Source organism: Cyrtonyx montezumae, unplaced genomic scaffold (genome assembly GCF_038088225.1).
Source record: "Cyrtonyx montezumae isolate F1298 unplaced genomic scaffold, pur_monq_1.0 scaffold_7, whole genome shotgun sequence".
In the NCBI taxonomy this organism is placed as follows: Eukaryota; Metazoa; Chordata; class Aves; order Galliformes; family Odontophoridae; genus Cyrtonyx; species Cyrtonyx montezumae.
The window spans coordinates 22,360,802-22,384,143 of record NW_027072078.1 but is presented as its reverse complement, the minus strand read 5'-3'; the positions used below and the strand labels follow the sequence as shown (position 1 = coordinate 22,384,143).

General features: G+C 41.1%; 1 long non-coding RNA gene across 2 annotated transcripts in view; it reads right to left on the bottom strand.

The window, feature by feature from the left end:
• The window catches only part of LOC136057673 (uncharacterized), a 100,750-nt gene extending 85,682 nt beyond the window's left edge, over window positions 1-15,068 (bottom strand). The window contains exon 1 of one of the 2 annotated variants that reach the window (XR_010623057.1): window positions 14,999-15,068. This is a non-coding gene — a long non-coding RNA (uncharacterized LOC136057673). The remainder of the gene's footprint in view (window positions 1-14,998) is intronic. The other variant, XR_010623056.1, reaches the window with a different exon arrangement.
• Between the last annotated feature and the right edge of the window lie 8,274 nt (window positions 15,069-23,342).

Below are 23,342 nucleotides of genomic sequence, written 5' to 3'. Positions count from 1 at the left end.
AAGAAAAAGCTATTTTTGGCATTTGTTCTTAAGATGCTCTGAGCTAAAAGTTTATTTCCTGTGGGCCCTTAACAGTCCAGATGGAGTCTTCACATTTCTTACACTGAAAAAGATTACCCAGTCATTCCATCAAGTGACAATGTATCTTCTTGGAAGACAGACAATGTGAAATACAAATAATTCAAGTGAGAAATTCTCCATATTTCCAATTAACTGTGGTATTCCACTACCATTGTCACTGCAGGTGACATTTTTTCTGTATGGACAGATTAAATTCCACACTTTTACTTCATATGCACTTCCATCTTGGATGCCACTCTGAGAAACTGCCCCTCTGCTGCCATCTGTCACCTGACAAGAACTTGTAACAGAAGATAGGTGGGAAGGTCCAGTCTCTACTGCCATACTGCCAACATCTGCCTCTAACATCACAGGCCAAGATAATAAAATGGGCTGCTCCAAAAGTGATGCCTCCTTTGTAGCTACTATTTTAGTGCATGTGAAAAAGACTTGTGCCCTCATTGTCATGGCTGCCAGTTTTGTTCCCACAACACTGTCCATGTGGATGTGATTCATTACCTGCAGACACCAGAGCCGTACCCTGTACTGCATTTTGTACTTGAGTTGCTCAAGTATAATAGAATGAAGAAATACCTCAGAACTGCCTCTTGGCGAGTTCAAACCAGTGTCCAAATTGTTCTTCTTCAGTCCATCTCCAAAGACCTATCAATTCATTTACAAAAGCAGTGCTGACAAAAGTACAGCCTATTCCATTGTGATGGAAATATCCACAAATGTATCAACTAAGATGCTATTATTCCTAGGAAAAGCAAAGAAACAGCATTCCTGTTGTGACAAATGAGCACAGTTGAACATGTTATTGAACACATTAAATGTGCCAGCTTTGTGTCCTACAGAGAAAATATGTTTCTCCTGACCTCTCCTGCGTGATCAAAATGCTTAGTGTAGTGACTGGAGTGCCACATGCAAAAACCAAATAACCAAACACTTAGTAAGTTTATATATTCCCTACATTGCCTATGCAAACAAAGCCTGAACACTTTTTTTGCACATGCAAGTCTCCCAGTGTAAAAACAAACAAAAGGTAATGAATGTAGAACACATTGCCTGCAAGAAGCTGTGGGCGTACACATAGGCATCACATATGGTCACAATAATTACTGGAAGACTTATTGTAAATCCACTCTGATTATGGAAGTGCGATAATCAGTTCCAAAATCTCTCAGGATTGGGTTCTGTTTCATCAGCTCTCACAAGTATAAAACTGAACCCTGAATCAACAGAGCCAACCTTGCCTTGATTTGCCACTAATAACCCCGCTTGAATTTCCTCAAGAACATTTTTTTCCCCATTTTAAGAGAGAAACAATTCCACCCCCCTTTTCTTTTTCCACTTCATTTTGCAAAATTACCCTGTGTAAGAGATAGCACGACCCTGACTCCATCTTTTGACAGAGGAACCATGCCCCTTTAATAGAAAGGGCTCCACAACAGATAAATTCAGAACCCATTCCATATTTCTTATGTCTGAACCTTACTGAGTTCCTACTGAGTTCTCATCCTCCTAATATTTTGTGGCAACAAACTCTATATACTAATGGAGTAATAGAGAACTTTTCATTAAAAGTAGTATGACAAGGCACAATAAGACAGGATATAAGAGAGAATATTGTAAAAAGGAATTTTCACAACAACAAAAATTAAGGTCTGGGGATGATATCTGTCATTGGGAACATTTAATTCACAGTTGAATATTCGCCTTAAGAAGTACTTTAAACTGGAGTTAGATAAGGAGACTCCTAGAGGCCACGTTAGGACAGACATTCTTCCAACATCCCATGTAAGAAAGTATTCCCATTTCCCAGAAATGCATCATGGCCTTCAGCTTTCTTTGACTGGTGTCTGACAAGATGCCAGGACAGTGGATGAAAGGAAAATTGTGTTCTTTTTCTTTCACTCTAGTTGGAAGTCTGCCTTTCATCCAGGTCAGCTTTGGGGCTGGTAGTGTTCCCTTTAGTGTCCTTGTTAGGCCTGTACTCTTGGAGAACATGTACTCATTTAATACCATGCACTGAGTGTCCTCTCTGCAGCCTCATGGGACAGCCAGCTCTCAGGTGGCTTTGCTTTTCAGAAAGCAGTGCGTTTCCCTTTGCAGCATCTCTGCTCATTTCACCCAGAGTCCCTCTACAGGGTCAGGGCCCAGGATGCTTCTCATGAACAGGCCATTCACAGCTTTGAGGCAAAGTAAACAAACAGGACCTGTTCATAAACAGCTCATTATCTTCTCGATTTTCTGAGTCATCACATCCAATTTGGAAAGGGAATCCCAGCTGAGCTGGTTGTTTTTGGCATATCAGATGTTCCCTTCTGACCAGAAGTGACTGGTTTCTTCCCTTTATTCCCCCACACCCTGCTGAACATAATACAAGATACTTTCCATGCTTCATTGTGGGTAAAGCCAAGAAACCAAAATGGACTGGGAACTCTCTTCAACAGTGCTGCTGGAGCATAGTTCCAAGCAAAGCATCAAAAGAGAAAGAAAGAAAATTTGCCATTAGGGCAGCTAGTTTTCAAAGTGGCAACAGCAGCAGAGAAGAGGCCAACTGAAGGCAGGTTGGGTGGGAGAAATCTGGGAGAAGCCACGATGTGGGCTGGAGTGTGTCCACTGAGTACTCAAAAAAAAAAGCTGGTTTATAATTGAAACTTGAATGCACTGCAATCTAGTAAATAAGTGCATCAGGCTATGAGGAATTCTGGGGATTTTTCTTATTTCCTGGAGGCTTTAAGAAATGGAAAAGTAATAGGAGATCAACATGCAGATTTCTGTGCAGATGGTGGGAAAACATATTTGGTATCAAGTAAGTATTTTATCTTCTTCAAAATAGTCCAGCTCATGTCATTCATGAGAGAGATAAACAGGAAAATTCAGAACTCTTTTGAGCAGGAGAATCTAAATGTTTCAAATAACATTCAACTTTTGATTCTTCATTAATACATGGGCACAAACAAACAGAATTATAAAGCCAAAAACAAACATGTAAGCTCGCAAAAGCAATCCCATGTGAAAAAGGAACTTTTTTCACTGGGGAAGGACAATGACATTTCTACCACTCAAAATAAAAAAGTAGGGGACACAGTTTTTGAATCTGTCTTTATACATCTGTCACTCCAGGAGTAATGCCACCTACTTATTTCCATGGAAACTACAACAGCAAAGAGCACAGCAACACTATTTGATAGAGTAAATTCTCAGCTACAAAACACTTTTTCAATACAGTCAACACCATTATTTGTGCATTTTTATTAGCATTTATCAGCAATGAACAAGAACCTGCATGGTGCATGGTGGGAAACTTCAACCTCTTCTGCCATACCACCAACATCCACCTCTGATGCCACAGGCCAACATAACGAAGTAGAAGGCATTACTTTTGGAGCAGTTCTCTCTATGTGGAAAAAGTGTTGGACCATTCCCTCCTTTTGCTACACCCCACTGGGTTCCACAAGAAGCCATAGTGAAAAGAGAAATATAATGGAGAAATTTCCTCAGGTACAGAGCCAGCGCTCTACTGTAACACCACCAATAATACCACCAAGGTACTAAACTATGAAGAAATGAAACACCAGGCCCGCAGATGGTTCCGAAATCACAGCCAGGATGGCTTAATCCCATCAGAGGCAAGTAGGAGGTCTGAGTCAGTGAGGGCTTTAGAAGGGAATGACCGCATCTGAGCCTCCCCATTGCACATGAGGAGCCAGAGGCAATATCAGCACAGCTCCCTCTGAACACACAGAAATGTTTTGTGCACCCCTCACTGTGCAGGGAAGACAGACTGTTCTGTTGGATATGGAGGAACAACAAGAACATCCAGTAAAAACATGCCTCTGTCAGAGCCGTCGGTGCCCACCTCCTCCCCATCACTTACTCATCCCTCCCATGAGCGAGATGGGAGATGAAACAGCAGTGGAAAGCAATAGACAGGACTGCCTGAGTGGAAATTGAGCAGCTGTTGAAGCATCAAGTGATGTTGTAGTAAGAAGCTTGCCATCTATAATGGAGTAAGAAGCTTGCATCTATAATGACAGGAGCTTAACACATGCAAAACCTTCAATAATGATGGATATGACAGACACCCTCAGTGTTGTGGACATATCTAAACTAATGTGCTCAGAAAACTCCATGTTCCTGGTTGCCTTGTGTGTGAAGCAGTGCAAAGGCTGGAAGGCCCTGGGGCAACCACTGATGTCTCCTGAAGAGTACATTCAAACCTCTTTGGAAATACTCACTGGGGATTGTTTGCTTCAGAGATTGTCCTCCAACCCAAATTGAATTTCAACATAGGCTTGGAACGGTGTATGGAAAAAAAGATTCTTTATTATACTGGGCTCAGACTGAAGTCCTAGAAGCCAAGCCTATGTTTTGGTGCAGCAGGGAATGTTCCTGCTCATCACAAGAACGAACAGATGTGCAAAGAGTGGAATAACTGCCTAATAAGTGTCCTGCCCTTCTCAAAAGTGACAATTGGGTAGAGAGGCCACTCAGTGAGGAGGCAACACTACAAGTGGAAATTCCTGTCTTGTAATGGTGTTCAGCCACCAATGGCAGCACACCCCATCACTCCAGCTTGGAGTGAGGCTGCACTATGTAACCTCCCTTCCTCAGTGAGGGTTTGAGGGCGAAAGCCTGCGAGATCTCAGTGGACCACGGCAGCATTTCCACCAAAACCTAGACAATTTCAGCAGGAGCCAGGCAGTACCCCAGGCACTCAAGTGTGGGAGAACATTACTGCAGTGATCTACAGGTTTTTTTTTTTTTTTGGGTGTAGAGGAGGAATGAGGCCCACAAGCTTCAGAAGATGACACCCAGCTGGAGTCAAGGAGTTTGCTGTGCAATTGGGTTATGGTGAACTGATGCAGCTCTAATATCCCCATTTCAGAGAGGTGAAACACCTGAAAGTGGAAGCACTCATAAGAAATGTGTAGTGGAGAGGAGGTGGCTTCAACAGCATTTTAAGCTTCTGCAGGAGGGGAGCAAGAAGCATCACATCCAAACAAAACTAGAAGTTACACATTGTAGGCTAACTCTAAACTGTCAAATCACCAGAGAAGCTATAAAAACAGATAACTCATCTTCTCATGTCATGTAACCCTGTGGCTGGCAAAATGGAAACCTTTTCTTGCAGCGTTGTTCCCCAGGCACGTTTTATAAGGTGTCTGCCTTATTAACGCTAGCTTGTTTTCTATGCAGATAGATGGAAAAAACTTGAGGCTGCTCAGTCTAGATGTGCTAATTAGAAACTGAAAGGGCACCTCGCAAAGTATGATTCACTGTGCTTGGACAGTGAGTGATAGTATGCGTTGGCAGAATGTACGCAATTTGACTGCAAAAAGGAATTTGTGCCTGCAGTATCTTCCCCACAAGCACTCGGGAATTCAGAAAGATGAGAAGTTGGAGAAAGTCACACAGTAGCTATACAGTATCTGTGAGACTAACGCTACATCAGATAAAAGGATACTGTAACACTGCAGCATGCTGTCATGGGTACAGAGTTACTTGCAGCTGAGGGACCACTGCATCCCATGAAAAGCAGTCTGCTCCTTCTCCTGAAGAGAGGTGGGCACACCACCCATGGAAGAGTGCTCAGCTAGAAGAACAGGCTACTGCAGTGAAGATACTAAAGTCAGCAGATCTTCATAAGCCTCTTATGATCCAGGTTTTTATATAAGAGCAAGAGCAAAAAAAAAAAATCACAAGCTGTGAGTAAATTCTGAGCTACCAAATATGAAGTTCCAGAGGAAAAAGATGAAAACACGCACAAAAAAAGAACAGTGTATAGTCAAGGCCAAGATTAGGAAGACACCAAGCTGAGGAAGGAGTCAGGTACAAGATTTGGATGCTGAGATGAGAGACCAGGTTGCTAATCAACATTTTAAAGACAAACTAAATAGAAACAAATTCTATACCTACAGTGAAAAAAAGCTTCTAGGTGTTTAAAAACCTAAGACCTCTGAAACAAGCATTCACAACTGGACTGTTCAGTGTGCTTTCTCCACCTTATAGATCTGGTGCTGATTGCAATGACTCTTGCCCATCAAGAACACAAAATGCAATATATGAGTTAAAGATGAAACAGCCTGTGAACCTTCACAGGCAGACCGCAATTGAAGCAAGGGAGGAAAAGATTTGGGGGAAAGTTGGAAGAAGTTTTATCTATGAACACTGGATTTGAACAGTAACTTCAATTATGATACCCCTGAGCTCTAATCTTTTAAAACAGTCCCTTTCTCCTTGCCATTAGCAGAATGCTCAGTTACTCTCTCAGAACAAGATGCATAAGGTCTGTCCTCTATCCTTCACAGATAGAAATCCCATATACCAAATCCTATTGCTCCAGTAGCTCCTCTCAGTCATCAACTGGAAGTCTTTCCATGCAAACTACTCCAACATTTGACACTGCAGAAAATTAAGACTAGGTGATGTAATTCATGGATTCTTTTCTGTGGAGAGACCTTCACTAGCTCAGCTCAGGCACCCAATCACAGTCTTTCTTCCTCTCCCCAGTGAGTCTCAGTTGACTGGCATCTGCTCCCTGCCCATATCTGTCAGAACCTTCTCTCACACAACCCTCCAGATATATGTACAGGTTCATCCAAGCTCAAGCAAGGGAGGAAAATAGTGGAACCTTGAAGCATAACATACTGCCACAACAGTTGTGCAGGAGAGATGTGCTACATGCGAGCACTGTCAGTGGGAGGAGGGAAAGGGACCTAGTTTTTCCCAGAAAATTCATGCCTAATGTATAGAGACATCTCTTGCTGACAGAGCAGTTTGTGCAGTGCCAGAGAGAATAAAAGCCTCATCAAGTCTGGGACACGCTCCTTCGCCCACAGCCATCTTGGAACTGCTTGCTTTTCCTTTCTGTAGCCTCACACACTACTGGCAACAAAGAGATAATCAGGAGGACAATGTCTTCATTTAGAGATTGATGGTCCCCCTCCTTTCTGGTAAAGGCCTGGTCTTGTGGCTGGAGGTCAGCTGGGATCCATGGGCAGCCAAGTAGCTCTTTCAATCCACAACGGGATAGAGCAGCCATTTTAATAAAAGGGGGAAAAAACTGTTTCCTCTGTGGCTGCAAAAGCTTGTAATTGACCTGGCAGAGCATGCAAGCCCTGGTTTGCATGGGAAATGCTTGCTTTTCCCTTACACACGTGCTCCTTTGTAATACTGCTGGGGGCTACTATGCTTCTGTCTGAAGGATCCAGCTCTTAATTAAGTGCAGCAGGGACTGTTGACAAAGTGAGATAGAACAAGAGGCTGGTGGCAAAGCCCTCAAAGACAGCTTAGACAATGCAACAGGACCTGGAGAAAGGTAAAGCAGACAGACCAAGGTCCCACATTCCCACCCCCAGCATGCTCAGAACAGGCTGAAACACCACTGGCACCAAATCCCCTCTCCCTTGTTTTAGCTCTGCATATGGTCTAGTATATGAGGATCTTCCTACAGTAGTCTGCAAAAAGCTAAAGATCAAGGTGAGCGATGCCATCTAAAAGAGTATGACTGTTGTTATCATCAGCCCTCTATTGGGTACACCTCCTGTTGTGTCAAAGGCGGCACAGACACAGATGAGAAAAATGAGAAAAGGATCTTATCCAAAGAGCTAAGTATTAGACATAGCAAGCAGGTATATATAGGAACAGAAGGACACGGGTGATTTCTTGCTCTGCAGCCATGATTATACTGAAATTCAACACGAGTTAAAAGTTAGTGTGCACTGAAATAGGGACAGTGAAGGCAGAATGAACTCTCAGTATGAGATAGAGCATTTATCTCAAGGAGACACTGCCTATGCTAACTCAGCAGGAGCAGTTCACATGCTCTTCCATAAGAGTTGTTGATTCAAAGGAGGTGAGTCCATAAAGGTCCTTGAATCAGTGTTTTAAAACTGAATATTCATTAGACTCCCCAATTGCTGAGTCTGTTTGTTGTCAGGAGGAGCTCCACTGCTTTGTTTCTAAGAGCTACCAGGAATTTAATCTCCACACCTTTCTTCCTTACTCATTTTTCTTCCTGATGCCTTACTTCCTATTTAAATCCTCTCCTATTTGCTTTGTAACCATCTGTCCCCAGACACTACTGTTTGTCTACAGCAGAAAAATATATATATGCAACTATTGCCAACTTATGCTTGGGTATCTTTCTTGCCTCTCCTCACAATATACTGAGTCATGTAAAACAAAGCTGGGATGATCTGCCTGCCTCAAGGTAGGATTGCCTTTACCTACATGATTTGTCTAACATGCTATTAAAACTATACTCAGGAGATTCCACAACTTCCCTAAGCAAATCTATTGCCTAAAAATAGACTCTTGTTTAATAAACAAGAGTCTAGAAACTATAATCTGTAACAACGGATTATCTTATGTGCTTTACAGCTTCAAGGTTGGGACAAACAAAGAGGATGAAGTAATCTCCTGCCACTGTACCAGGGCCAGAAGTCCTTAGAGCATGATCTTAAAGGTTTAGTCACAGTAAGTCCCCCAGCAGCACTGCATACTGAAATTAAACTGCCTGAGCTGGTTCTGATACATACAAGCAAGGCTTCACAGTAAACAACAGAAATCAGTATCTTATTTACTAAGATTTAGTTCTGAGTTGTGGCTACCTCCTCCCACTCTCAGACATCTATAACCACACCCACACCTTCCTTGGACATAATCTCAATTTTCAGCTCCAGAAAAGTTTTGGGATGAGATGAGTTAGGTTTTCTGGTAGAAGTACGGCTGTATTTGGTTGTCAAGATTATTTTTACCCCAACATAGACAACTTGAGGTCTTCAGATAAATACTTTGTACAGAAATATATTTGCTTACTAAGCCTTTACTTGAAATAGCCTTGCTGTTAGTACTTGAAAATACACATTTCAATAAAGATTTCTAGAAATGTAATAGGAACTCAATAACGAGCAGCTGTCCAAGGAGGGCAGTTCTACTGCACCTCAGTTCATTGATGCAAAGGCTCTCTAAGCTTTTTGTATTTCTGAACAACTTTTAGGGATGATTCATAAAGAGTTTAGTTAACAGGCGTTGCTCTGCAATTCATCCTAAGCATCCTTGCTGTGGACCACTTGGAACAAGCAACTCTACGGCGTGTTACTGAAGAAGGTAGGGAAGGCAAAGGGGTACAAGAGGTACAACCTTCAGGCATCACAGTGGATTAGAACCACAGTATCTCTATGGACTTAGGAATAAAACATGAAGCATTTTCTGTGTCTAGTGTTACAGCAAGCACAGCTTTTCCTAGGAGAATGCATTTCTAATATCCTCCCTCCCATCACGCTGCTGGCTGAAAGCCTCTAGTCAAGGGTCTCTGACCTTTTTAAAAGCATTAAGTAGTCAACAGAGCTGATCTGAGAGCAAAGAAGAAATGTGGGGTCCCACCTTGGTTCCCTACATTCACAGTGGATATTCTGGTTGGTTTGCTTGTTTTGTTCATTTACTGCTGATCATGTTTCCCCCAACAGGACATGTGTAACTAACGAGGTCCCCAGGGAAACAACATTGCTCACTTCTGCCTGTGAGTAATCTGGAGGTTTAATAAGAGCAAGTAACCAAAACAACCATTTTAGACTGAGGAGCCAAACATTAGAGGATGCTCACCAACAACAGCTCTAGACAAAGCGTGACCAGCAAGACCACAACCAGCCCTTAATTTAAGGGCTCTTTGTTTCCATTCTACATACTCATGACCTGATGGAAAGCACAACAAAACAGCAAGGTCTCAGGCCACAGCAAGTAAGGATCTGCTCAGAGACACACAGCAACATCAGGTGCAAAAATAAGAGAAAGAAACAGCTTACCTTCAAAATGTGTTCACAGCCTCCAAGTACACAGAGACCCCCAGCAAGACACAACCTCACCTTCACTGCCAACCCTTAAATGAGGTCTGGGAAGGGGCGGCTCCTGGCCCCAGCCCTTCCGGTCACTCAGGTAAATTGCATGCAGCTGAGCTTCCCTGGGTTGGCTCTGCCTTCCCACCAGGTGCTCAATCACTGGTTTAAGCATGACTTAGCATTTCCACTATAGAACTTCAGAAAGCTACATGACAATCTGTACTGTTCATGAACATATATCTAAATGAAAGCCCAGTGTTAGTTAAAAATGATGACCTTTGTCTTACAAACCATGCTTTCTTCTTTTGCAAGACCACTCAACCCATCCTTAGCAAGATGAAGGACTGCTTTTGGCTGACTGACTTCATACTTTTTGGCTATAGAATGTGTGTAAGTTTCTAGTATGAAAATGTCTGACACTTTCTCTGTGCATACACAGTCAGGCTCCATTGCTAACACCAGCGATGGTGGAACCATTGACCTCAGTGGAGTTTTTCTCATTTATTTCAGCAGTGAGTTTGGCTCTCTCTACATGTATAGAGTTACAAACCCCAGAGCTGCCTGAATTCACCTTGACTTTCATTGCTCTTAAACGAACATCCATAAAGTGAACTTGAGAGGAGTTAGTGCATTTTCCTGTCCAGAATAAATAATTAGTTTCTTTCACCCAAAGGTTCCAAAGACATTACAAGAGCTCAATGCTGTCTGCTTAGTAACAATTGTAACAGATGGTGTCGTGGAATAAGTTTACTTGGAATCACAAAATTTGTTTCTCCAAATACTGCAAAATTCAATAGATACATTAAAGAAATCATAGTTATCATTCTGAAAATGATTATCCATAATTCCAGAGCACATCTTGCCATCAGTGTTGTTAAATCTTCAGACTCCTATCCCAACATGGGAGAAGAGGTTTGGAATATTTATGGCAGCTGTTAAGATATGACATCCAGCTGTGATTCTGAATGGCTTTTTGCAGCTGCATGGGGTGTTGCTGAGATGGCCTTGATATGCTGCTTAGTGTTCCCAAATTAGCTCCCAGCAAAGAGGTTAAGCCTCTAAGCTGAATGATGGTGAGTGTCTCAATGTTCTAACTTTTGCTTTTCCTGGGAATTGAGGTAAACACGTCTGGCTGTCCGGACTGTGAAAAATATGATTTGCCATTGAAATGTGTCTGGGCTAATTATCTTGAGGCCAACATTCCTAGCTCCAGAGTGATGCGATCCTCTGAAGAGTGTGATCTCAGACATATCCCCTTCCCCATAAAAAGGATACTGAGGATCTGAGCCTCGTATAAATAACAGTGTAGTGCCCTATGCTTCGTGCTGCTGGAAGAGATTCTTTGGTCTCTGAGAACTTGGATCCCATGAGGAAAAGCTGGCTGTTTGGCAGATGTCCAATGCCAATCAAATTTGCACAGGCCGGGAGGAATCTGGCACAGTTCATGAAGGATCCTGAAGAGAGAGATTATTGCCTAGGAAAGGGTGCTGTTTTGGGCCAATGATGCATGGCCAAGTCTGATGAATTAATTGGATGAGGAGGAGCTTATCTGAGTCTCTCTGGACTATTTTCAGTCTGCAGACTAAGGTAGTTGCTTTCCATGGTGCTCTAAGCTTGTAAATTCCTTCTGGCCTGAACATTATTATTATTTTTAAGCATGTAGACTAAACACGATCCATACATTTCAGGGCTGCCTAATGAACTATTTTCCCTGCATTGGGAAAAGAGGGCCCTTTGGATTGTTTACAGCCAACCTGGTACTTTGGATGGCTGACTTTGTGGGACCTCTTTTTTTTTTTTTTTGGTGTCACAAGAGAGGCAATAAGGAGGTCACTGCACCCCTAACTAGTTGTCCCTTATTCTTAGTGACTTGAATGAGCACCACACATAAACTCTACTGGGACAGTTAGTCCATGAGAGGACAAATTCACATTTTGGGCAGAGTGGCACAAATCCAGAGTCAAATCACTGAAATCAGCAGAGTTATTTTTGAATTGGACTGTTGTCACTGAAGAGAAATTGGCCTTAGGTTAGAATCAGAGTCAAACAATACTCAGAATCTGCTTAGACTAGATGATATTTACTTGGAAAGCCAAAGCATATTTGAAAATAGTCACACTTAAAATGTCTGTCCTGACAGCTGAAAGCTGTTCCAGTTATTTAGCTCATATCTGATAAGAAACATTTAGCTTCTCCAGCTCATCTGCAGAAACCTTGATCAGTTCACCATCTACCTCCAATGACTACTACAATCACAGAACAGCAGAATGGCTTGGGTTGGAAGGGATCTTAAAGACCATGCAGTTCTAAGCCCTCATGCCATGGACAGAGTTGCCTGGGGCCTCATCCACCAGAACTCTCACGTCCTTCACAGGGCTGCTCTCAATGAGTTCTTCTCCCAGTCTGTACACACATACACATCGGGGATTGCCCTGATTCAAATGCAACACCTTCCGCTTAGACTTGTTGAACATCTGTTGCCCTATCTCTAATACCTTGTCTCTTGGGATGTTTGCCAGGATGGCAGACGTGAGAGGTGTTTAGTTTTTTGCCCTGGTACATCACGCAGAGATCATCATGACCTGGACTTTTAAGGGCTTTGCAGGTGGAACTTGGCTATGTTCACACCTGGCCTAAAAACTAGTGAACAGGATGGTATTAGGTAAATTCTGAATGCAGAACTGAATAGCAAAGTGTTTTCCTTCCTGTGGTCCATTATACATCCTTCAATACCCACTCCTACATTTTTTAGAGCTGTTCCCAGACATTCATAAAAATCCCATGAAGTGGAAAGTGACACAATATAGCTGGCTGAGTGACTCCCTTTAAGAGCCTTTTAAAAACTCTGTTACATGTTAGAAACAGTCAGCAAGACAACACTGTAGAAACATTTTACAGCTTTTCCTCTTTTCTCTGCCATTACTAAGAACACCTCTTTCTCAGAAATTAACCATCTCCAGTCTTTGTAAGAAGAGCTATGACTAAAGGCTCACAGGAAATAAAAAACACATCCTTCAAGATGAAGATGGCTCAGAGGGGATGTACAGAATCCTCTCTTAACACATATCTGCTTAGTACCAAATTACAATCAAATATTTGAGATGATTTTTAAGTAAAATGTTCTGAATGAACAGAAACTACACTTAAAGTATTTTTTCAAACATTATAAACATTATCAGTAGTAATTAATGAGTAAGGATTTTTTTCTAGGAACAATGCTGAACTTTTTGTTCAGATTTTGGGTGTAACCAAAAAACCTTCATTCAAGTAAAACCTTTAAGTTCTCTTCTTCTTCTGGTGAAATTTTGTTTTGGACTCTACGGGTACAGCTGTAAATCCTCAATCAGTTCAACTTGCCTTTTTTTGTTGTCAGTTTGGGAGATTTCTTAATGGCTTAATAATAAACAGAGGTATTTTAAAAAGAGACTTGAACTGAAACAGACTTCATTAACACCTAAGTAATCTTTATGTTTTAACCCAGAGGTTCAGATCAAAATTATTGCAGTTTGACTTCTAGTTTCATGCTGAATGTACCTCAGTAGGTGTTTCAACTTTGTACAAGGGCAACTCCTATAGATGTTCAAATATGGACATGAATGGCTACTTGAAACAGACGTCTCAAAAAGCTTGTCTGTATTACTGTCCTCAAGCTTAAAAACAATTCCTTAGAGCTCACATAAGAGAAAGAAAATCGATTTCTTATCAGTTAGAAACGAAAAATCAAAAAACATCAAAGAAATCAGCAGGAGTGTGCTGCTTTTTATGATTCTGGAAGTACCAACAGGTAAAGAGTGAAGTCCAAGTCAAAGGCAGGATATCCATTCTATTTCAAAGGCGAAGATAAAATTGACCCAGCTTTGCTTAAAAATTATTATTTATTTTTAATAAAACCCATCAACTCACTGGCCTTTTGGCTTGGCAGCCACTGCTTAACGCTGTCAACTGGAACATCTGAGTTTGGGAATAAACTCAAGTTCCCAGGACCTAGGCTGGCAGAGGGTAAGTGTATTTGGAGATTCTGAGTTTGAGTCCCTTGAGGGGGGGAAATGCCTGTAAAGCTCTTCAGGGCGAGGAGATTCATGGAGTCTTGTAACAGTAGGCTCCCTCATGACTCATTTGTCTGCCTTCCTGGCTAGGGGAAATGCCATGACTGGATTGGGCCATGAAGGAAAATGAGGTCAAGAAACTAGTTTTTATTCTGGGCAGCAGAGATTAGGGTCTATATGCTGGGTATTTTATGCCAGACTATGGGAGAGAACAAATAGTTTTTAAAAGAGGGCTACAAATAACACAGGAAAGACTGGTGCATTAACCCTGGGGTTGCTGTCACATTTGGAAGCACCTAACTGAACTGTAGGTATCTGTGGGCAAAGGTGTTGGAAAGCTATTCTGTCAGTTACATTAACACTCACAATCTAGATTTTAAGAAATTCAGGCTGTTGAATGATACTTCATGTTAATGTGATTACCTATGCCTTAGGAACCCAATCAATATTCACCAGCTCCCTGGAGTCCTTGGGCGGAAATGTAATTGACTTGCACTGGATACAGGACCAACGAGAAACACTGCATTCAATTCAGATTGCAATGAACCACTTTTCAGTAGGCTGTGAAATTCTTGCTGGATTCTTTTGATGAATGGGACTTTGGTCCAACCGAAAGAGACTCTAAAAAGAGAGACTCCCTCTGCCTTTTTCTAGGTCATCCAGCTAATTGCATTGATTTTCAGTTGTGGCTCTGTTTGTAAAGAGGCAGCAAGGACAGGGATTGTTTTTTGCCAGGAAGATTTCTCAGTCTCTTTTTTGGGAGAGCCATCTGGACTCCAGTTCATGTTTTCAGCGCCATTTCCCTGGGCATCTTACCTATCTTCACTGCTGAGTTTCTGTGGCAGTGAAAATCTCTGGCAAGACTCTCATAATGTTAACATTAAACCTATCAGTTGTACTTGGAGCAGCCTACACGTCTTCCTTTCTGATGCTAATTTGGTTTCCACCCTCACAGTCCAAAGTATCAAAGCCAATGCAGTACAGCATTTCTTCAGAGAAATACCATTCTAAAATTGCTGGAAACTGTTTATTTCTACTTACTAGTGCTGATGTTCCAGTGTCACTCAATCTCTCTCTGTTTTTCTCCCTCAATGGACAAATAGGAGTCTGTAAAAGAGAAGGAAAGAATCACAATATCCTCCAGTGCCAGCTATTAAAAATAAAGGCCAGTAGAATCCAGACATTTCCCTTCATGTCACATTCAAGGCCTCCTTTCCACAAGGATCTGGTCTTTTTCTCTCTGTTTCTGCACTTGTAACCCACAATTACAGATTCTAACCTCAGCCCACTCAGGAGGAGCAAAGCCAGAAGGGACTTCTTGCCTGAAATTTGGTAGCATTGAGGTTGGTGGCTCGGGGCCTTATCGGAATGTCTCAAAAACATTTCAGTTATTTAATAGCAGGAGCTGAGTTTCTGGGGTGGATGTGAGAAGTAAAATGCTTTTCTATGAAAGTCAGCCTCTGAGGCATGAGGCAGGAGATGGGTTGGACAGTTTGCAGCACAGTGCTGTGGGATTTGGTTGGATTACCCAGAAGGAATTGGCCTCAACACTGGCCCTGTGCTCCTTGCAGAAAGATTTTGCCACTAACACTTTGCAGAATTATATCTACTGATTATTGGCTGGCATTTCCTAGCACACGTAATTTGTACTTGTTTTTTCCCTTTAAGAAAAAATAAAAAAGGAAAAAACACTGCCTTTCCAAGGGAATGTCCTAGTGTTTAACCAATAAGGCATTTTTTTTTTCTTCAGGGGGAAAAATCACCCTTTTATTTCATATAGAATTTACATTCATTGTAATACCACTAGACCAAGAGCATTAGCATTCAGGCTTAGATTACAGGGCCTGCAGTCCTACTGTGATAAATCCCACTTGCACCCTGGAGTAACTGATAACACCGTAAGACTAAGAAACTTTGAAGGACTTGTCTTGCTTTATTGAGGTTGATAGAGTGTGTTCAGTTAATGTCAACTCTAGTATGGCTCAAACTGTTAAAATTAAACAAATTACAGGAAGAGTGACACTTATTGGATTGTGAGGCTTATTCTAGAGACAAACATCAAAACTTGCTATTTGCCATGTGGTTCTGAGATGAATACCTGTTTGGACTAAATTTTTCTATACTTTGACATAACAGGAGATCAAGCCTTCATGTATGTCTTCCATTCACATTCTCATAACCACTGCAGTTCTGAGAGCTCACTCAGGATTTTTCTCATGGAAAGACAGATAAAAATGAGGCACATACATCAACACATGCAAACCTTGCTATCTGAAGTCTGTCTCAACATAGACACAGAAGGGGTAATCTGGGTATAGACAGGTCCTGTTTTCTGAGCACTCTGTAAGTTACATTCTTTGAACATACCTAAATAGGAATTGCTGTGTGAGCAGAAATGTTGTAAAACTAAATATCATAAGGAGCGCTCCCAACATTTTCCACAAAGCCTCAGCAGATGGCAGGAGTCAGATTGCTCTAGATGCATCAAGAGAAAGATGTTTGTCATTTTATTTTCCAAGAGATTCCTCTTATTTTCAGTTTACAATGAGCAAGTTGGACTTATCCGGCGCCACTCTCCCTCTTGAATGAGTCATACAGATGGATTTTTGTGCATATACTTTTTGTATTAATCAGCAATTTCTCTTTGACTCACTCCTTTTATGCTTGTTCCTCATTAAACATTCCAGCAAATGACTTCGGGTTCAATCCTGTGCTTATCCAATCCCACAACTTTTGGCATTCTTTTAAATGGTGAAACACATTTCAGGCTGGAAACAAGTGAATTTAGAGAGAACTCTTATGGAGAGTGAATTTAAAATGAACTACAAGGCCATGCTGCCCAATCAGGATAGATAAATCCCAGCAAGAAATTGCCCATGAACAGCCTAGGGAAAAGGACTATTTATCTGAATTACTTCACAGCTGGACTCACACAATATGTGTATTTGAAGGCAAAAAACGAAATACAAGTCGTCCAAGAAACAACCTTCTATGAATCACTGAGAAAAAAAAAATGCATTTGCAACAAGGAGTATCAAATAGCAATGTTTTTGCACGAGTTGGTGTATTTTAGGTTCAAGTCTTACGTGAGTTCTTCTGAAAGGATGGTGAATCCCTAAGCAGAAAAAAACTCAGATACCTTTTAACTCAGTTTTATTTTGGGCAAAACAGAGGTATTAACTCATTCTTTTCCTTGATTTGTCCAGTGAATTTTTTGGAATGTTGACAATTTAAATAAATCGGTCTTTTTTTTCCCTCTTGGAAAAGGCCTGGGCAATGGTGGCTGACGCAGCCCAATCCATGCAAGCAGAATGACTAAAATCCTGTTCATAGCTCTGAACACATCTAGACTCTAAGTCACTGAGCTGGCTTGCCAAAAGAACACAAACGAAAACCAACTTCAGTTCCTCCTGGCAGCAAGCTTGAAGGAAAGATGATCTGTTTAAGTCTAGTCTCTTTCCTTGGGCAGTCCCTTGTTCAAAATAAAAAACTAAAATAATATCACTGTGCCAATATGTTTACTGAAGAGCACTGCATGGTGCAAGCAGTGTGAGGTTGTTGCAGGTTACTATGTGCCAGATAGTCTGCACTGAGAGCCATGGCTTTTTCAATGCCTTGCTCTTCCTGCATAGTCCTCTTCTAGAGTCTCTGTCTTTCCTCAATCTGTACTCCAGTAAGATATGGCCCTAATGGCCAGAAAACTCCCAGTTTAGATTTCAAACAAACCTATTTTTCCCAAGAAAGCAAAGTAAGAAGCAATTCAAAAGCAATTTTTCCTTCTCAGTTCATCTTTAGAAGGCAATTCCTCTTACATGGGCAACATCATTCAGCTTGCAGAAAAGCTAGGGTTGAGGCTGGGTTTCATTTCAGTTCCATTTCTAAAAATCATGGCCACTGGGAAGACCAGTATACATTTTCTGTACTGGGAGAACGCAGTGGTTTTTTTTTTGTTTTTTTTTTTTTTACAGCAGCTTGAGGATTTATCTGGGAATGAGAAGGTGCTGGGGTGAAATGTCACAGCTTTAATGGCAAGTTACCCCGGTTTTCTTTGTTAAGGATATGTGATATATTTGCATGTCTAGGGAATATTTGCCACACTCTTCCATGAGGCATTGAAGCCAGGCTTTCAAATGCTGAGTAAATCTTTATTCCTTTCTCATGCCCAGCTTAATTTATTCCATCAGCATGGCTACATAAGGACATAAATCTTCCCATGGAATAGTACAAAACAACCAGCATCAATTTGTAATTTCTAATGATTGAGCAGCAATTGGCAGGTGGCCAGGAATTAGGGCACTTCATCTTTTCCTTAGGCTTCATATAATAAAGTGAAATAATTGGGGTAATCAATTCTGAAAAAAAAGCTGCACCTGTTTTGCTCACAGCAGAATTTGGAAAGCAGAACCCACCAGTTGGACTTCAACATCCTGGTCATTAAGAGGCTTTGATTCAGGCAGAAACAAAGAGAGGTCTTGAAGTTCATGGGGAAAACAAACACCTTGAATGTTCCGTCATGTCTCCAGAGCTGCCCACAGTCATTTGTCACTGGAGATCAGTAGAAGGACAAGGTCTCTCATGAGGTTTCCAGCTCCACCAACTGGAGAGCAAGGTAGAAAAATATGGGAAGAATCAGATGTCATTCTTCCTAGCACTGATTTTTGAACTTTATACAGTGCTATTGACTTCAGCTAATGTGAATATTTGCTCCAGTGGTGGGATTTGAAGAATTCAAAAGTTTGAGGGAAGATACATTTTTTAAATAAACATCTTCCTAGAAAAAAGTGCTCTTGAAATAGTCTGGATTACCTTCTTCCCTCTCCTCTTTCATGCTTCCCTATGAGAAAATACACCAGAGGGAACAAGCCTGTATTGGGAGTGGCTTCCTCTTGGTTTTCAGAGGGTGGCTGTGGGGAAGCAGTAACTTGAAATAGAAGAGTCCATGGTTAACAGGCTGAGAAACTAATCCAGAATGGATCTGAGAACACATTCAGAACCTCCCCTCCTATATTGGCTGGCAGACTCGACAGACTGGAGCAAACTCTGAAGAGGACTTAGGTCTTTGATTTCTCTGAGTAAGTACATGCTATTGGAGATGGGGAGGGTATGCATGAATCTCTAGCGTCAGAGAGCCCACTACCTTTGAAAGCACACTGTACATCTGCCACATGGATTGGAGGTGCAACATGCAGAGTTAGGGAGTTGTTACTATACAAGAACAGATGGTTAAAAGGAGATGTGATATGTTTCAATCTCTCTGTTTGCCAGCAAAAATATATGGGTATTCAAAATGCTGGTTCCTCTTCCTAGTACTGGGAGGAGATGTGGCCTAAGCCACTACAGTCAGCACAATCAATCACTTAGATATAGCGTGTAATCTTCCTAAAAGGCAGATTGTCATGAAATAGATCTTAGCTCTGTATACATCTCTCACAAAGCTTTTCCATAAACGTATTTTTAAAACATATATACGGTCCTTATCTCCCTCCCCAGGCAGTGATATAGGGCTGGCTGTCATGGAAAACTGAAAAAAAATGAAGAGTTGAGGCTAGTAACCATGACCTTCACTTACTTAGATTGGCAGCTCACTGCAGTTTTCTGTAGCTCAAAGAGCAACCACTACCATGACTACCAGTATTGCTGTTGTTTGCAGTTATGTCCTTCTATTTAGGATTTCAATTTCTCTGCCTGCCACGTAAGAAGTTTACAGTAGAGAATGGCACTTTTCAGACACAATATGCAGAGACTTTAGTGGTTGGACAACATTCAGTTCTTATAAACTGTAAGAACCATATGGACATGGCCATGTCCAGGGGCTTAACCCCACATAACAGCACCTTCCTCTTCCCCAGCTTATTCCCTCTCAATTTTCTTCCTGAAAGCATTAAGATTTCAGGACTGTTTCAAGAAAAACAGTCGGGGAAAAATGTGGGGTTTAGAAGAGGAATTTATTTTCCTCCGTTTCTCTTTTCAGAAATGGACAGACTGTTAAAACATTAATTAAACAAACAAACAAACAAACAAACAAACAAACAAAACAAATTAAAAAAGCCCACCTGAGTCAGAGCATAAACATGGAAAGTCTCAGTTAAAATGATAAAAATTTGACAAAGTTATAAATCGTGACAAGAAGAACACTGGAGAGTGTTAATAAAAGTTTAACACTTGTATTATTATTCTCAGTGTTAATTACAGAATGAATTAATATATGGGTAGGGGCTGTTATTTTCTGAGGTGCGTTTGGCTGGTACTGCACTTAATGCCCCTTAGGAATTAACTCTCTACAGCAGCTGCTGGAGTATATGCTATCTTCTGGGCAGGCACTGCTGTGTTTTTTGGAACTGCAAAAAAGAATTAAGGTCCAATGTAAGGTTACGAACCCCTTTTCACCTTGCGTTATGCACCATCAATCTTTAAACATGATGTTCCTGTTCATATTCAAGCAAATATCATAATGCTATAAAAGTTTCTTAAAAAAAATCATCGAACCTGTTATAAAGGTAGTGAACAGAGAAGCCAATTCATTGTAATAAGCTCAAATGAGAGATAATGATCTAAATACCTCCACATTTTAGGAAAATGTGCACCTGGAATCTACCCAGGGCTTTCACAATGGGCTGAACCAGCTCCTCCAGACTCTGGGAAAGCTCAGACCCACATTCCCACTCGCTGGCTCGGAACCATCTGAGCTTTGATCTTGTGTATATTTCATCAAGTTGCACATCACTGGTTCCCAATTGTGGCTCAGGCTGATTGCATCATTTAAGAAAAGTGCTACAAAAGGTATGGGGAAAACAACCATTTTCAGTCCACACTCTCTACGAATATACACAACAACAAGAAAAAAAGGAAAAGAGAGAGTGAGCAATTTTCAACCAAATTGTGTTGCTGCAAGGGTGAAAAGCTTAAACCCAACATGACATCATAAAATTCACTCATTTTTAGCCAGAAGTTATGGGCCCACAGAGGGGATTTCCCATTGAAATTCTGTGGCTTGTGTTATGCAGGAAGTAAGCCTCTATTTGTCTCAATGGTCACTGAAAACTTTAAATGCATTTCAGCCTACTTGCAGGACACATAGGAGCTTCACTGAGAAGGCCACTCCAACCTGCAGCCCAGCAGCTGGATAATATCCATTGGTCTCACAATTATTTGAGTGAACAAGATGAGGTCTCCCAGTTCCTGCCTCAAATTGATTCCAGTTTGAGTCTGTGATAATGTTTCCAGCAACATATTTGCTTGGTTCTTTCCACGATCTCTGCCTGAATTCTGCTGATTTGGAAAAATGAGCTGGAACAAATAGCCCAGCTTGGGAGTGTTTCATAAGTAACAGTATGACAAATAGGAATAGTTTTTTATGCCTGGAGAAACACTGGCACCATAAGAGATCTTTGAGCAAATTTGCCCTCTATCTGTTCAGGACATCATGATTATGTTTCATGGGACTTCAGTCAAATCCTCTAAATTGTCCAGTCAACTTAAACTTGATCTCAATAGGAAAAATAAAAAATAAAAGAAATAAAGAAAAAGACATGATAAGAAAAACAAACAAACAAACAAACAAAAAAAACCCAACACAAACCCATTAAATTTTAAAATCAAAATGTTTCACAATTTGAAGTGAAGAGGGAAAATGAATTCAAAGAAGCTGTTCTTAGAACAGGCCATCCAGCTTGCTATGTCATTTCAAGAAATGCTCTGGATCAATGTTTTCAGTAGACAGCAGAGGAGATGGACTCTTAACTGGTGAACAATGGTCAGATGAAACAACTGCCTGCCTCTGTGTTCCTGCAAATGAAGCTAGAAATGCTTAAAAATGTCTAAGGAGCTTGTGGAGCTGTACAGAGAAGGGGCAGTGTGCAGGAGACCTCTTCTTCATTTTATTCATCTGGATCCCATCATAGAGCAATAACTGTGAGCAGTGTGCTCCCTGAGTTGTTGTTTCAAAGGAAGGTAACCTTATGTTCAATGTACAGCCCAACTCTAATGACTCCTTGGTAAAAAAGCAATGGGAGTTCCTTAGTGGTAAACAGTATTAATCACAATATCCCATTGGTGCAGCCTATCATGAAGCGATTAAAGACTGTTTACAGTGAAGGAGGGTGGGTGTCAAGGGAGTGGTATTTGTTTTGACAACCATTCATTTCCCAAAACCTCTGGGAGCCATATTCTCGGTTTAAGTACAAGGAAATCTCTGAGGTCAAAGGACTGAGGCAAAGTATTAATACTTTCTCACTCCCTTGTGCCACAGTCTTCTTCCTCTGCCTCCACGAGCCAGAGTCAAAAAGTGACACAGTCTGCAAAGACCCTTAACTTCTCCCCAGAAGGTTGTCTCTGTCTGCTGCTTGGGACCCCAACGCTCTTGAGAAGATTTTGGAACAATTTTTGCCTTCATGATACATTTGCAAAAATGCCTTTATTTCTTTTGGTTTTGGGCACAAGCTGGTGTTGCTAATGTCACTCCCCTATTACCTGATATAAACATTTTGAGACAGTTTATTTTATCAAATCAAATGCCTACAAACACAGCAGGTTACTTGCCTCATGCCTGGCAAGCCTCCAGCAGCCAACACGTTTTCCTTGTTTTCCAGGAACCTTCATCAAACAATATTAATTGCTGCTTAGGTGGACTTTTGTCATCAAGCCAAAAGTATAGGGATCAGAACCAATTAATGATTAGAAATAAACAGCCATGATGATTATTAAACCCATTCTACTGTTCTTTGGCACTTCCTGGTGCCATAGTGTGGAGTCATGGATTTCTCACACTTCCTAGCCCTAGATGATCCTAGTGGTCTTTTCCAACCTTATTTATTCTATGGTTCTGTAAATACTTTAGCCCTGTGTTTTTTTCCTAAAATGATTTAAAAAAAGACTTGTTAGCACAATATAATATTTTGTTTCTCCTCCAAATACGAGATGCATCAGTTTGGGCATGATGTTATCCAGCAATTTTACAGAGTTTTGACAGTAGTATAACGGTATAGTGAAGACACTGTATGAGGACTGTCCATTGGTGGCACTAGTAAGTATTCATATTAAGAAACTTTTCACTGTGCTGGAGATGTTGTCTTATGTTGGGGAAAAATAAAGTGAAAATAGACAAAATTGCTATTTTCTTCTCACTGAAAGACAAATCACAGGAATGTGATACAAGATGAAACAGGGCTTAAAAATCACAGTTAGAACTCATGAAACATAGGAAAAGGTATGATCCATACATGCCTCTTCCTCTGAGATCTCCATTTGACAGCAGGAGTTAAAGACAGTCAGCACAGTGTAGGATTTAGCTCAGACTCTCTCTTCCAGCAAAGTAAAGCAGATTGACTCTGAGATTTCTATGACATGTTCAGACAATGCAGGAAAAAGTGCATGAGAAACTTCCACT